General features: G+C 44.1%; 1 long non-coding RNA gene across 2 annotated transcripts; it reads left to right on the forward strand.

The window, feature by feature from the left end:
• The first annotated feature begins 324 nt into the window (after positions 1-324).
• LOC122465954 lies at positions 325-10341 on the forward strand. Of its 2 annotated transcripts, none has more exons than XR_006291114.1 (3): positions 325-592; positions 2575-2678; positions 9759-10341. It is a non-coding gene; the product is annotated as an uncharacterized LOC122465954 (long non-coding RNA). The 2 variants fall into 2 exon arrangements; XR_006291113.1 differs by having other exon boundaries at positions 2575-2643.
• Positions 10342-11831: the final 1490 nt, after the last annotated feature.

Here is an 11831-nt window from a genome sequence, read left to right on the forward strand (position 1 = left end):
TGCTGGCAAGACAAACTAACTGGCTGCATCAGGGAAGGCATGCTGCAGAGCTCCCCTGCACAGCTGAGGGCTCCAGGCCAGGTAGCATTCTGTCTCTCAGAAGCACATGCCTCCCCTAATGCTCTTGCTGGGGCAGTGCAGCTCCACACCACCCCAAACACAGGCAGTGACAGGAAGCAACAAGAGAAACACCAGCTTTTAGTATTTTTCTGGTATCCGACTAATTGGTGCTGAATGTGTTCAATACATTTGGTCCTTGTTAGTTATAAGTGGGGATAATTTTAATGCCTTTGACCATACCTTTTATTTGCTTCACAGTAAACAATTAATTAGTCTGCAAAGAGAGATTTGAGGAATTCAGGGACCCACCAAAATCAATGGAAGACACCCATTGACTTCAAGGAGAATTGATCAAGCCTTCAGTCCGCCTCTTACATGTTCTTGAATTGCTGGCAATTTGCTTTCTTAAGCAGCTTTGCTTTCCAATAAATCAGTAATAAGCACAGATAAAGGTGCAGCAGACCTCCTGGAGATGATGTACTTTTTCAAATGCTATCTTTTATTTCACCCAAGCTATACCTATATGCTCATGGTAAGGATTTTTTGTTTTCCTTATGAAGTAGAAATAAGTTTCTTTTGCTCTGGGGGAATTATTAAAGCAACTTTTTTTGCTGTGATTTCATTTGTTTGTAAGTTTGTATTAAAAACTATGGAGCAAGATGCTGACCTAGTGAAAATGTACCCACTTAAAGATTCTATCCCATGTATTATCATAGCAAACCCTTGTAGGGCATCAATCTCTGATGTGAATAATCTGTGATTTACTGTGCTTTGTATGAGAATACACACCCATCTGCCTTTTTAAAGCTGTACATATCAGGGGGAGGGCAAATACACTGCAATTTTCATTTATTGTTCTGGGAGTTGGCTCGCTAATGCCCTGTGCAAAGCATTAGAGGACAATTAATGCTTTATCTGAAAATGAGAACTAAGCCATTATTTACTGCTGATTCTGTTACTGATTTAGGACTTCTTTATAAAGGCATGAAACCTCTCCTACAGAACAACTACAGAACAGAGGACTTACATTAAAAAAAAAAAACCAACCCTGTGGCTAACCGGGAAATGGACTGTTACAAGATGAAAAAATATTACACATAGAATATTATTATTAGTGACAATTGTCTTAATCGCATTCAAATTCATGAATAGGATTGACTCCAGTGTAGCATATGGAAGTTGGTGGTCTGAGTGAGCTCTCTCCTGCCATCTATTGATGACCTGGGGGAAAAGAACATAACTTGTTTGCATAGACACACCTACTTCATCGCATTGATCAATTCTGGCCATTTTGGTTTAAAATTCACCTAAAATTTGGATGCAGAGGTAATTAAACGTTGTTATCCTTATTACATGACTCTAGAGCAGCAGAACTGTACTTACTATGCCCTAACAGAGTAATATTAGTTATTGTTGCCACAACTTTACCCTCACTCTCTAAGTGCATGGAGTAGTGACCAATCTCCAGTTAAAAGTTGTAGGGGGGATGAGGATTGTTTGAGGATGCTAGAGACTATTTGATTCTGCCCTTTCAGTGTTTAAAGGTACAGCTGCTAAGATTCAGTTGAAAGTCTTTATCTCTTCTAAGTGACTATTAGAGCTGAAAACAATCGTAAGATGGTCTAGGGGGCTGAGCTTTAGTCCTGATACGGAGACAGCGTTGAGTTGAAAGATAACACACAGGAGGTAATAGCAGAGAGGTTCCCCCCTACCCAATCAAATCAGCAAGAGCTGAAAGTGCTAAGAAGTGAGCTACATCTGTGGCAGTGGCAAAGCAATAGTGGTGAAGATGTTACCTGGGGTTCTTTCAACCCAAAGCTCTTGGTAACTTTTACTCTGTGCGAGGTGGTGTCAGGAAATAAATCAGGGGAGACATGGCCATCCGACTGATAGATGGCTAGCACAAACAGGACAACACGAGTGCTTTCACTTAAAGCTACACTTTACTTAGTCTCAAGCACTTATACACACGTCCGCAAGAGGTTAGTAAAACACCCCAACCCTTGATAATTACCAAAGCTGAGTGTGGCTCTCGAGTGGCACAGCAGCAGCCCGCTGGGAAACACAAGATGCATCCAGAGAGAGAGAGTCCCCCTACCTCAAACTTTCCCCCCTTATTTATACATTAGTAATAGAATGACATATCCCTTAAAGAAAACTTGTTAAGCAAGCAGTTCCAATGGGCAAGCAAGAGGCTCCTTCCAATTATCGATTAACCAGGTATGGGTTTTTCTAGAGTTTGCAGCCTTGAGGCCTCAATAGACATTCCTGGGGCACATCCTGCTCTTCTAAGATGCATGTATCAGCAACTTCAACACAATTCTTATCAGGAAGGACGTGGGGTCAAGCTGCCTTCTCTGTGACACCCCAAAACCCTCTTCCCCTCCTGCCTTGGTTAAGCTAAGTCTGCTGACTTGGCTGCTTTTAGCAATAAGCCGTAGTGGTTTCAGGCACTTTACTAGTTTGCCAAAGTCTCCTCGTACAAAGACATCGCTTATCTTTCCCCACCTTCAGGAGCTGGAGATGAACACACCTGAATTTACTCCTGGACTACAGGACTTTGCTCATCTCTGGCAACGACATGTGAGTGGGGGATCAACAGAGGGAAAGGGGAAAAGGTATGTTAAAGGGAGATTTATCCACAGGACTTTCTCACTGCAAGGTGGGAAACTGAGTCAAAGAACTACTGCCCAAGATACTGTGGAGTGGGTGTTTTACCTATTATTTGCATACTTCTGAGTCATTGGTGCTGTGTTTACTGAAGCTAATGCTGTGTTCCTTCTCCCCTTAGTAAGTTTTCTTTTTGTTATACCCAGACTCTGCTTGTGAGTGGGGAAGTATTGCCTACTAGAAGCGCTCAGGGGTGGTATTTAGTGTCCCCAGATTTCTGGGTGAGCTGGTTCTGAACTGGTTCTTGTGTAACGTTAACAGAACCCCCTACGTTTTGAACCTGGCCCTTCTTGCTGCTGACACCGCTTGGCAGAAGGGTGACACGTATCAAAATGATTTGGTGAAGAGTACTGACAATAAAAGTCCCTGTTTGCAGGTGTTAACACTGCAAAGCAGACTGTGAGATGATAATGCAAACAAATTCAAAAAGGATTTGGATTATTTAGGTGACTGGGTCAAGAGATGGCAAAGGTTGCTCAGTGTAAACATATGTTGAGTAATTAGCCCAGGAGCTAGGAAATATGTGCTGAATGGAACAATCATAGTGATCAAGAGGCTACCTTGGAAAAATCATTGAAACCATCATCCAAGTGTAGAGCATTAATACAGAGCAGGCAAATGAGGAAGTAACTTGTAGTAGCTGAGATACAAAAAGGTAATATTGTTACTGTACATGGGACTTATCTGAGCCCCTCTGGGACAGTGGGGAACATTACTGCTCACACTAGATCAGGATGAATATTATTTTCGTAAGAGCGTGCAGCAAAGTTAATATTTTGTACTGGGCCTGAGGAATCTGAGGGATGTCTACATTTCAAAACACCCTTTACAGAAGCAGGTGTCAGAGCCTAGGTCTACAGACTTGGGCTCCTGGGTCTCGCAAAAAATAGCTCTGTAGACGTTTTGGCTCAGGATCCGAAATCCATCCCCTTTCCTGGGCTTTATAGATTGAGATCCAACTCAAGCCAGAATGTCTACATGGCTGTTTTTAGCACTCTGGTGAGAACCTCGCAAGCCTGAGTCTGCAGAGCCAGGCTCTGAGACTCATGGCTATGGATTTTTTTTTCCCATATAGACAAGGAAGTTACGAGGAAAAGTTTAGGGATTCAGGATTATTTTCAATGGAAAAGAGGGGAGTAACCAAAAAATAACCAAATAGAAGATTTTAAAATTATAATAGGGAGTGATGCAGGTAATTTAGCTAAATTCTTCAGGTTGAAAAGACTTTAAGGGTACAGGACTCTGATAGCTGTGGCTGTGCAAAGGGTTCACACAGAATCCAGAACCCCAGTGTAATTTGGGACAATTTAGGATTTTGTTACTCTTGCTAACTTCAGTGCCTTTGTTAAGAAAAGTTCACCCTCTTTTTTTCAGATCATTAATACATAAATTAATCAGCATGGACCAGAACCTTGAGGCATTGCTCTGTGAACCTTTTGCTATTTTGACAATTTCTGTCTCTTTAGATCAGGGGTTCTCAAACTGGGGTCAGGACCCCTCAGGGGGTTGGGAGGTTATTACATGGAGGGTTGCGAGCTTTCAGCCTCCACCCCAAACCCCACTTTGCATCCAGCATTTATAATGGTGTTAAATATATTAAAAAGAGTTTTTAATTTATAAGGGGGGGCGGGGTTCACAGTCAAAGGCTTTCTATGTGAAAGGGGTCACTAGTACAAAAGTTTGAGAACCACTGCTTTAGATAGCTTCTGATCCAAGGCAGTTCTTAAGTAGTCCATGATGGGAAATAACCCTTCAGCCTCATGAGTAGCTATTTCTTATAGGTCTAGTTATAGCTCTTGTGATGGTGCCCCCGATAAGGCTTTATGGAAATATGCTTATGAGTGTATATATATGACATAACTGGAATATGTTTTATGCTACATATGCCATGTAACATATCTCTGTAGAAGTTATGATCTACTGGATCTATTAATCCTATTTGTATGCATGTATCATTTTTGTGTTCGAAGTTATGAATATTGTCTGTATACTTGTCTGATTCTAAGTAGGTTTTAGTGAAGCAGTTGGTCAGCTTCCTGAGAAAAAACTATTCTCACTAAGTGCCCAATCAAAAAGCCCTTTAGCCAACAATGAACTTGGAGATGCCAGTCCACATCTGAGCTTTCCCAGGAATGTGGCTTGGCTGTGTATATCTCTCTCAGTGTTATGAGTTTCCCTGTATAAACTTTATACAGGGTAAAACGGATTTATTTAGGGTTTGGACCACATTGGGAGTTGGGCATCTGAGTGTTGAAGACAGGAACACTTCTGTAAGCTGCTTTCAGTTAAGCCTACAGCTGTTAGGGTATGTGGTTCAGACCTTGGTCTGGGTTTGCCTGATTGGGATCCAGGAAGTGCTAAAGGATCCACCCCCAGCCTAAGAGGGAGGTCCACAGGACCTGGAAAACCAAATAATTACGGTGGACAACTAATGAACAGGGACAGGAGTGCGGTCGAAGGGTCAAACGAAGGGAATCGGATGGGGACACCGAGCAGAGAACCGCGGACAGCGCCTACTGCTCCTCGAAGGCGTCAAGGGAGCCAGTGGATGCCGCCCAGAGGAACTCTGCACGGAGGCATGAACGGACGGAGGATCGGAAATAGGCCCCACAGTCACAGGAGACTCCATTGGCCAACCTCCTCACCCTGGTTTTATAGATGGCCACTTTAGCCAGGGCCAGGAGGTGGTTGACCAGGAGGTCCCGTGACTTAGTGGGGCCACGGATAGGGAGTGCATAGATAAGGAGGTGAGGGGAAAAGTGCAACCAAAATCTTAACAAAAAGTTTGCGAGGAGCCAGAATAGAGGCTGCAGCCTGGCGCACTCCAGGTATACGTGCGCCAGGGTTTCCCTCATGCTGCAAAAGGGGCAGGTGTCCGGGATTGGGGTGAACCGCGCCATGTACACGCCCGTGCTCACGGCCTTGTGAAGGAGCTGCCAACAGATATCCCTGACGGGCCTCGGGACCAGGGTGGAATATAGGCCGGCCCACCGGGGCGCCTCACCCTCTAGAGGTGGCAGAAGATCCCGCCACTTTGTGTCAGGGTGGGATGTGAGGGTGAGGATATGAAGGGTGTGGAGCATGAGCGTGTATAGATGTTTCCTTGGCGCGGTCTGGAAACGGCCCGGCTGCAGCTCGTGTAGCCGGCTCACGGGGAAGGGGCGGGGGGGTCGGTCGGGTCCATGGGGCAGGGGACCGATGAAAAGGTCCGGAGGGCCTGGGGTGGGGGTGGGCGGGGCACGCCCTCTCTTAGGACCCAGTCAAGGTAAACCCGAGCAGCAGGCGGCAAAGCGGCCCTCACCTCCTGAAGTACGTGCAGGGGAGTACAAGGTCTGGAGAGCCCCATGCACTGAGCGAGTGTCAGGGGATCCAGCCAGTCTCCCCGGTCGTAGTCCAGGAGGTCTCCGACTCTGGTGACTTCTGCCAGGACCAACCTCTGGTGCACCAAGGCCGCATCTGGGTTTGCAGCAGGCTAGTGGGTCTGGCTCAAACCAGGCAGGGCACTGAAATCCTGTGCTGACAGGGCAGGAAAGCAGGGGCAGAAGTAGTCTTGGCACATCAGGTGGCAGTCCCCTGCGGGTTTCTGTGATCCAACCCATCACAACTCTTTTAGTAATTACTGAATATGTGGACTAAAGTACCAGGGAAATGCCACACGAAATATAAAGGAGTTTGAAAAGCACATTCATTTGATGCTGGAGAAGAAGTTTGGGGGATGTGGGAAAAGAAGGAAGGTGAGATTAAGATAGACCAGGAAGGAGGAAGCAGGTTGGAGGGGAAACAAATATTTTTGCCACTGCCGTTTGTCCAGTTGGGTTTGGTACATTGGCAAACAGCTCAGGTCACTTTAACTGTAGTTTTTGAGTCTAGACCTCAGGGGTGAGTGACATGTTTTTATTTGAAGGCTCACTAGAGCGAACATTTCCTTATATCAAGTACAGTATCAGTGAGGGGAAAAACATAGCTTATTTACCAAAGTCATTGGACAAATACTGTATGAAAACATTGGGCAAACCCTTATTCTTAAACAAATAATGAGACTGGGGTGATTCATGAGGGAGGAAAATGGCACCTGTGGTGTAAAAACTGATCCTCGACACGATCCTTTTGACACAATCCTCCACTATCTCTGCAGCTAACACTTTGAACAGTGAGCTGAATATTTAATCATGCCTAGGGCTAAGATTTTGTCATGGATATTTTTAGTAAAAGTCACAGACAGGTCATGGGCAAAAAAGAAAAGTTCATAGAAGCCTGTGACCTGTCCTTGACTTTTACGAAAAATATCCATGACAAAATGGGAAGGGACTGGGCAGCTGTGAGGTGGCTGGGAGCTCTGGGATCCCCACCACCCATGGGGGCTCAGATCTCCAGAGTCCCATTGCCCTGCTTTGATGGCGGGTAGGCCGCTGCCAGGGCTCCCCCTGCCGCCACAGCTGATGGGGAGCTATGAGGTAGCCCTGCTGCCCATGGCAGCTGGGAGCTTGGGGGCCTGCTGCCTCAGGCAGTGGGAGTACCTCACAGCTCCCTGCCGCTGGGGGAGGCAGCGGAACCCTGCAGCTCCCAGCCATGTGGGCTGACGTCACGGAGGTCTTTGAAAGTCCTAGATTCCGTGTCTTCCTTGACCTTCGTGACAAAATCGTAGCCTTAATCATACCACTAGAAAAAGGTCCTTCAAAATGGAAAGCCAGAAAACCAAATAGAAGGCTGTTAGTTTAAAAGTGATGCACTCATCCTCAAAGCAGTGCAATTTATTATAATCCATTATGATGGTATTTAGGAATAGGATTGTGGGGAAAAAACTCTTACCTTTGTAGCCTTCATGGCCCTGTGGTTGAAATCAAAGAAACTGAATATACTGCCTCTGGCATTTGCTATGGATATAGAGACAAGTGGATTATTTATCTTCAGTACTCTAATTTTCTGCTACTTTAGCACAAAGATTCTTAAAGAAAAGGCTACAGCAGAAAGTTCTTATCATTGTAATTCCCAATTATTTTGTTTTTGTGGTTGGTGTACATGTATTCCAAAGGGAAAATTATTTGACTTTTTTTTCTTTTATCACTTATAAATGCAACAAAACAAAATGTGCAGTTTCCCTAACTTTTGTAATCTTGCCAATTTCTCCCAGTACTTTCTCAACGTACTATCCTGGGAGGACCACGGAATTCACAACATCAAGCAGAGACAAAATAAAATCATGATTTCATATGACAAAGCCAGACAAATCTTTACTGCAGAGCAAAACCAGAGCATTTTGCTCTGTTTGAAATCTGGTTGTTTCATGAACATCCATGTTTAGAAAGAAAGATTAAACCAATAGTTGGAAAGCTCTTCTTTTGAGTCACTACTTCCATTGTCTCATCATACATGGTTAGCAGAATTATTGGGCACCAGTACCAGGCAAGTGGATTTTTCATAGGTTCAAAAGAGATATAAGGAGACAGTGGAAGTTTGTGATACCCACAAGTATGAAAGCAAAATTGCAACATTAAAACGCATTTCAACTCTTTTTTTTGCTACAGAGTAGGATCCCCCTTCACTGCCAAATATATTTCAAATGATTGTAATTAATTTCAAAATAACACAAGAATTCCTCTATAATTAGGTAAAACGCACAACACATGTCTTAAAGCAGTGCAAACAATAAAACCATGCAAACCTGCTCTCATTTCAACTGAAGTACAAATATTTCTGACCAGGGTCAAACATACAAATGGGATAATTATCTAAGGGGTTTACGTAGAAGGCCCCTCTCTACTTCCTGCCCAGATCTTCACTCAAAACTTGAACCGAACCTTACATCTGAAATGTCTGGGACTTTCAAAAGGGCTCAGCATTGGCCTAACTCTGCAGATAGTGAGGTAAAGGGAACATTTCCCAGCTGAGCAGAGTTGGGCTAACACTGAGCTCTTTTGAAAATCCCACCCTCAAGGTCTACCCACGAGGAGCACTCCTCTCCATGAATACAAATATTAGTGTATGAGCCAAACTATTCTGCATGTCAGGCCTGATCCAAAAGCCCACTTAAACTAATGGAAAGACTCCAAGAAACTTTAACAGGGTTTGGATGAAGACCATGCCATCTATTTTCAGACTTTACATACTTTTCACTCTCCAGCAAATTAAAATCTTTGTTATTATATCTGTGTGTGATACTCATTGTCCAGAACAGATGTATCAGGTTGTAATAATTCACCAGAACAGCCAAAGGTCAGGTAAAAAGGACACTGACTTGCACAGTTAAAGTATTGAAATGGGTGTTCTCTCTTCAGTACATTAATCGTCTGTAGTTATCTGTGACCAGTTGCTAGGATTTTACTAACTTGCATCTGGCTCTAAAAGTTTATGTAAAAACTTCCAGTTTAGCTTTGCTCTGTGGTGTTAGATTTCTTATATAGTTTTCCTATTTTGTGTGTTGCTCTTTAGACACAATTATTAGATATTGTGCTTTCTTGCAACCAAGCAAAGGAAAACAAGGGCAACCATTTCTGTTTCTTCTTTTTATTCTTTAGTAAAATTGGCCCCAGTCTTGCAATTAGATCCAAGTGGGAAGAATCCTGCAGCTGTGCAGAGCCCAGCTGATGGCAAGATCAGGACTATAGGGATTTGAGCATCTTCATTTTTAATGAGTATCATGCATTGATTCTATGTGACTGTGAAACACACTATGATGCAAATGTTGCTTGGGTGTGTACTGGAGTCTTCTCCGAGGACATGCCCCAGGAAACTCCTTTGCAATGTGAAATTGTACTAGGGAACAGGGTAGAAATGTTACATTTCACAGCTTTATACTTTGAGAAGATTAAAATGGTGGGAGCGCAGCTCAGCTGAATGAAATAGGAACCAGCCCAAACTGACAACCCTATGAAAAACAAACCAGTTCTATGGTTCAAAGTTCAATTGCCTTTTATTTTATATTCTAATTTGAGATGGCCACAAGTTGCACCATATGGATGTAGATCCCAAACCCTTGGAAGTTCAGGGTGGTTTGGATTCACAGACATCTGCTGTTCTCATTAATTTAGGCCTAGTTTGGGACTCAGTCTTATGTGGACGCCCAGAGAAAAGGAGGAGCGAGGACTCATCGCACACCTGGTGCCGCCATCTTGGTCTTTCCCTCAGAACAGGGGAAGGACAGAGATTTCACACCCAGCGCTTCTTCCATCCCCTGAGCAGGAGGAGCTGTGGCTGCATAAGGGAGGAAAATAACATCCATCAAAAGACTACAGGAAGTTAGCTCTCCCTGGGATCATGAAGGGAGCAGAGAAAGAATTGTTGCTTCCCAGGGCAGTGGCAGCTGCTACAAACTGCCTGTTACCAAGGCTGAAGGCTTAATCAGAATACTACCAATTGTAATGTGAATGTATTTCATTTAGAATACCATCTGGTGTCTGGGTTTGGTAACTTCAGCCATGTGCACTGTATTCTGGGAGTTGTTAGACTGCTTCTCGCTCAGCAATAAATTCTCTATCCTTGCATGTCGACTTACAGTGGTTTCCATTTGGCTGTCACCTTTCACAGTGCCAGCAGTTACCTGGTCAATGTTGACCCCTACTCGTTGAAAACCAAATAGTAGAGTTCTGGTAATGGAATTATTGGGAAAAGTTATGGGTTAGAATTCATCCTCTGGAGAGTGGTGAAGCTTTTCCACTCTTATCTCACCTCACCCCATAGTCCCCCCTCTCTAGGATGGACTAATTTTGACATTTCTGGTTTCTCCATGTTTTACATTTCACATAAGGCAACCAGCAGTCAGCCTAGCTGTGCAGTACAGCTCAATTGTTTAGATTAGTAACTGGCAACAACAGTCTCCTTGCATTATGTAAAATGTAGCTCGATGTTAGCTGCGTAAAGGCTTATCTCAGTCACTTAGCTGCTGGGAAATGTTAGTGGTACAGCTCCCATAGACTGTATTTTCAAATAATAAATCATTACTTGACTAGAAAACCATATAACTTTCCCCTTTCTTTGTACTAAAATAGCATGTTTTTTTATTCACTGTTTGTTCTTTATCCTTGAAATTCTGATTGAAATGATAATACAGAAATAGCCTAAGCAGGTGGTTGTAAAGTCATTTTCTTTGGGGAGAGATCAATGAGATTTCCATGGCTATTTTAACTCTTGACCACTGAAAGACAAAGTCTTTTCTCCTGAGCATGAACTGGGTTGCAACTAACTCTGAAAGTATAAAGTAATATGCAGAGACAAGGTAGGTGAGGTAATATCTTTTATTGGACCAACTTCTGTTGATCAGAAAGACAAGTTTTCGAGCTTACACACAGCTCATCTTCAGGAGCTGTGACACTCAGAATAAGGGCAAATCTACACCACAGTGCTACATCGGTGCAGATGCACACTGACATAATTACTCCACCTTGGCGAGAAGTGTAAGCTGTGTTGGCGAGAGAGCGTCTCCAGCCGACATAGCACCAGTGACAACAGTGCAAAACTTGTCACTCGGGGAGGGGGGCTTTTTTACACCCCTGAGTGTCGTAAGTTAGATCAACTTAAGTGATAGTGTAGATCTGCCCTTAGTTTCCCAGACCTGAAGAAGAGCTCTGTGTAACCTCGAAAGCTTGTCTCTCTGACCAACAGAAGTTAGTTGAATAAAAGATATTACCTCACCCACCTTGCCTCTCTAATATATCCTGGGACTAACATGGGAATTAGAACTCTGGCACCCCAGGGAAGGGGGCTGTACTTGGACTGACTCAGTGGGGAGCAGTGGTCAGCGAACTGAGTCCAAGAGGGGTGGCTCAACAGGAAGGTTGGGGTCACTGAGGACTCAAGTAGAGGCAAGGAATCCCCAGGGCAAGAAGCCGTTGGGATGCTGCTCAGTTTCAGAGTAGGAACCTTGTAACCTAGCCACATCAAGCAAGGGTACCGTGATGAGCCCTGTTGGACTGGTTAAAGACTCAGGCCAGGGAGGGCTGCAGGACATTGAGGACGTTTTGGATTGTGTACCCTGGAAGAGGTTTGTTTGTTTCCTACGCTACTGAATCACCGAAGACCTGCCTGACCAGCACAAAGGCCAACCAGGGGCACCGTGAGCAGAGGAAATTGAGAAAACCTGCAGGCATGCAGACATTCAACCAGGG

Source organism: Chelonia mydas, chromosome 5, assembly GCF_015237465.2.
Source record: "Chelonia mydas isolate rCheMyd1 chromosome 5, rCheMyd1.pri.v2, whole genome shotgun sequence".
NCBI classification, from domain to species: Eukaryota; Metazoa; Chordata; order Testudines; family Cheloniidae; genus Chelonia; species Chelonia mydas.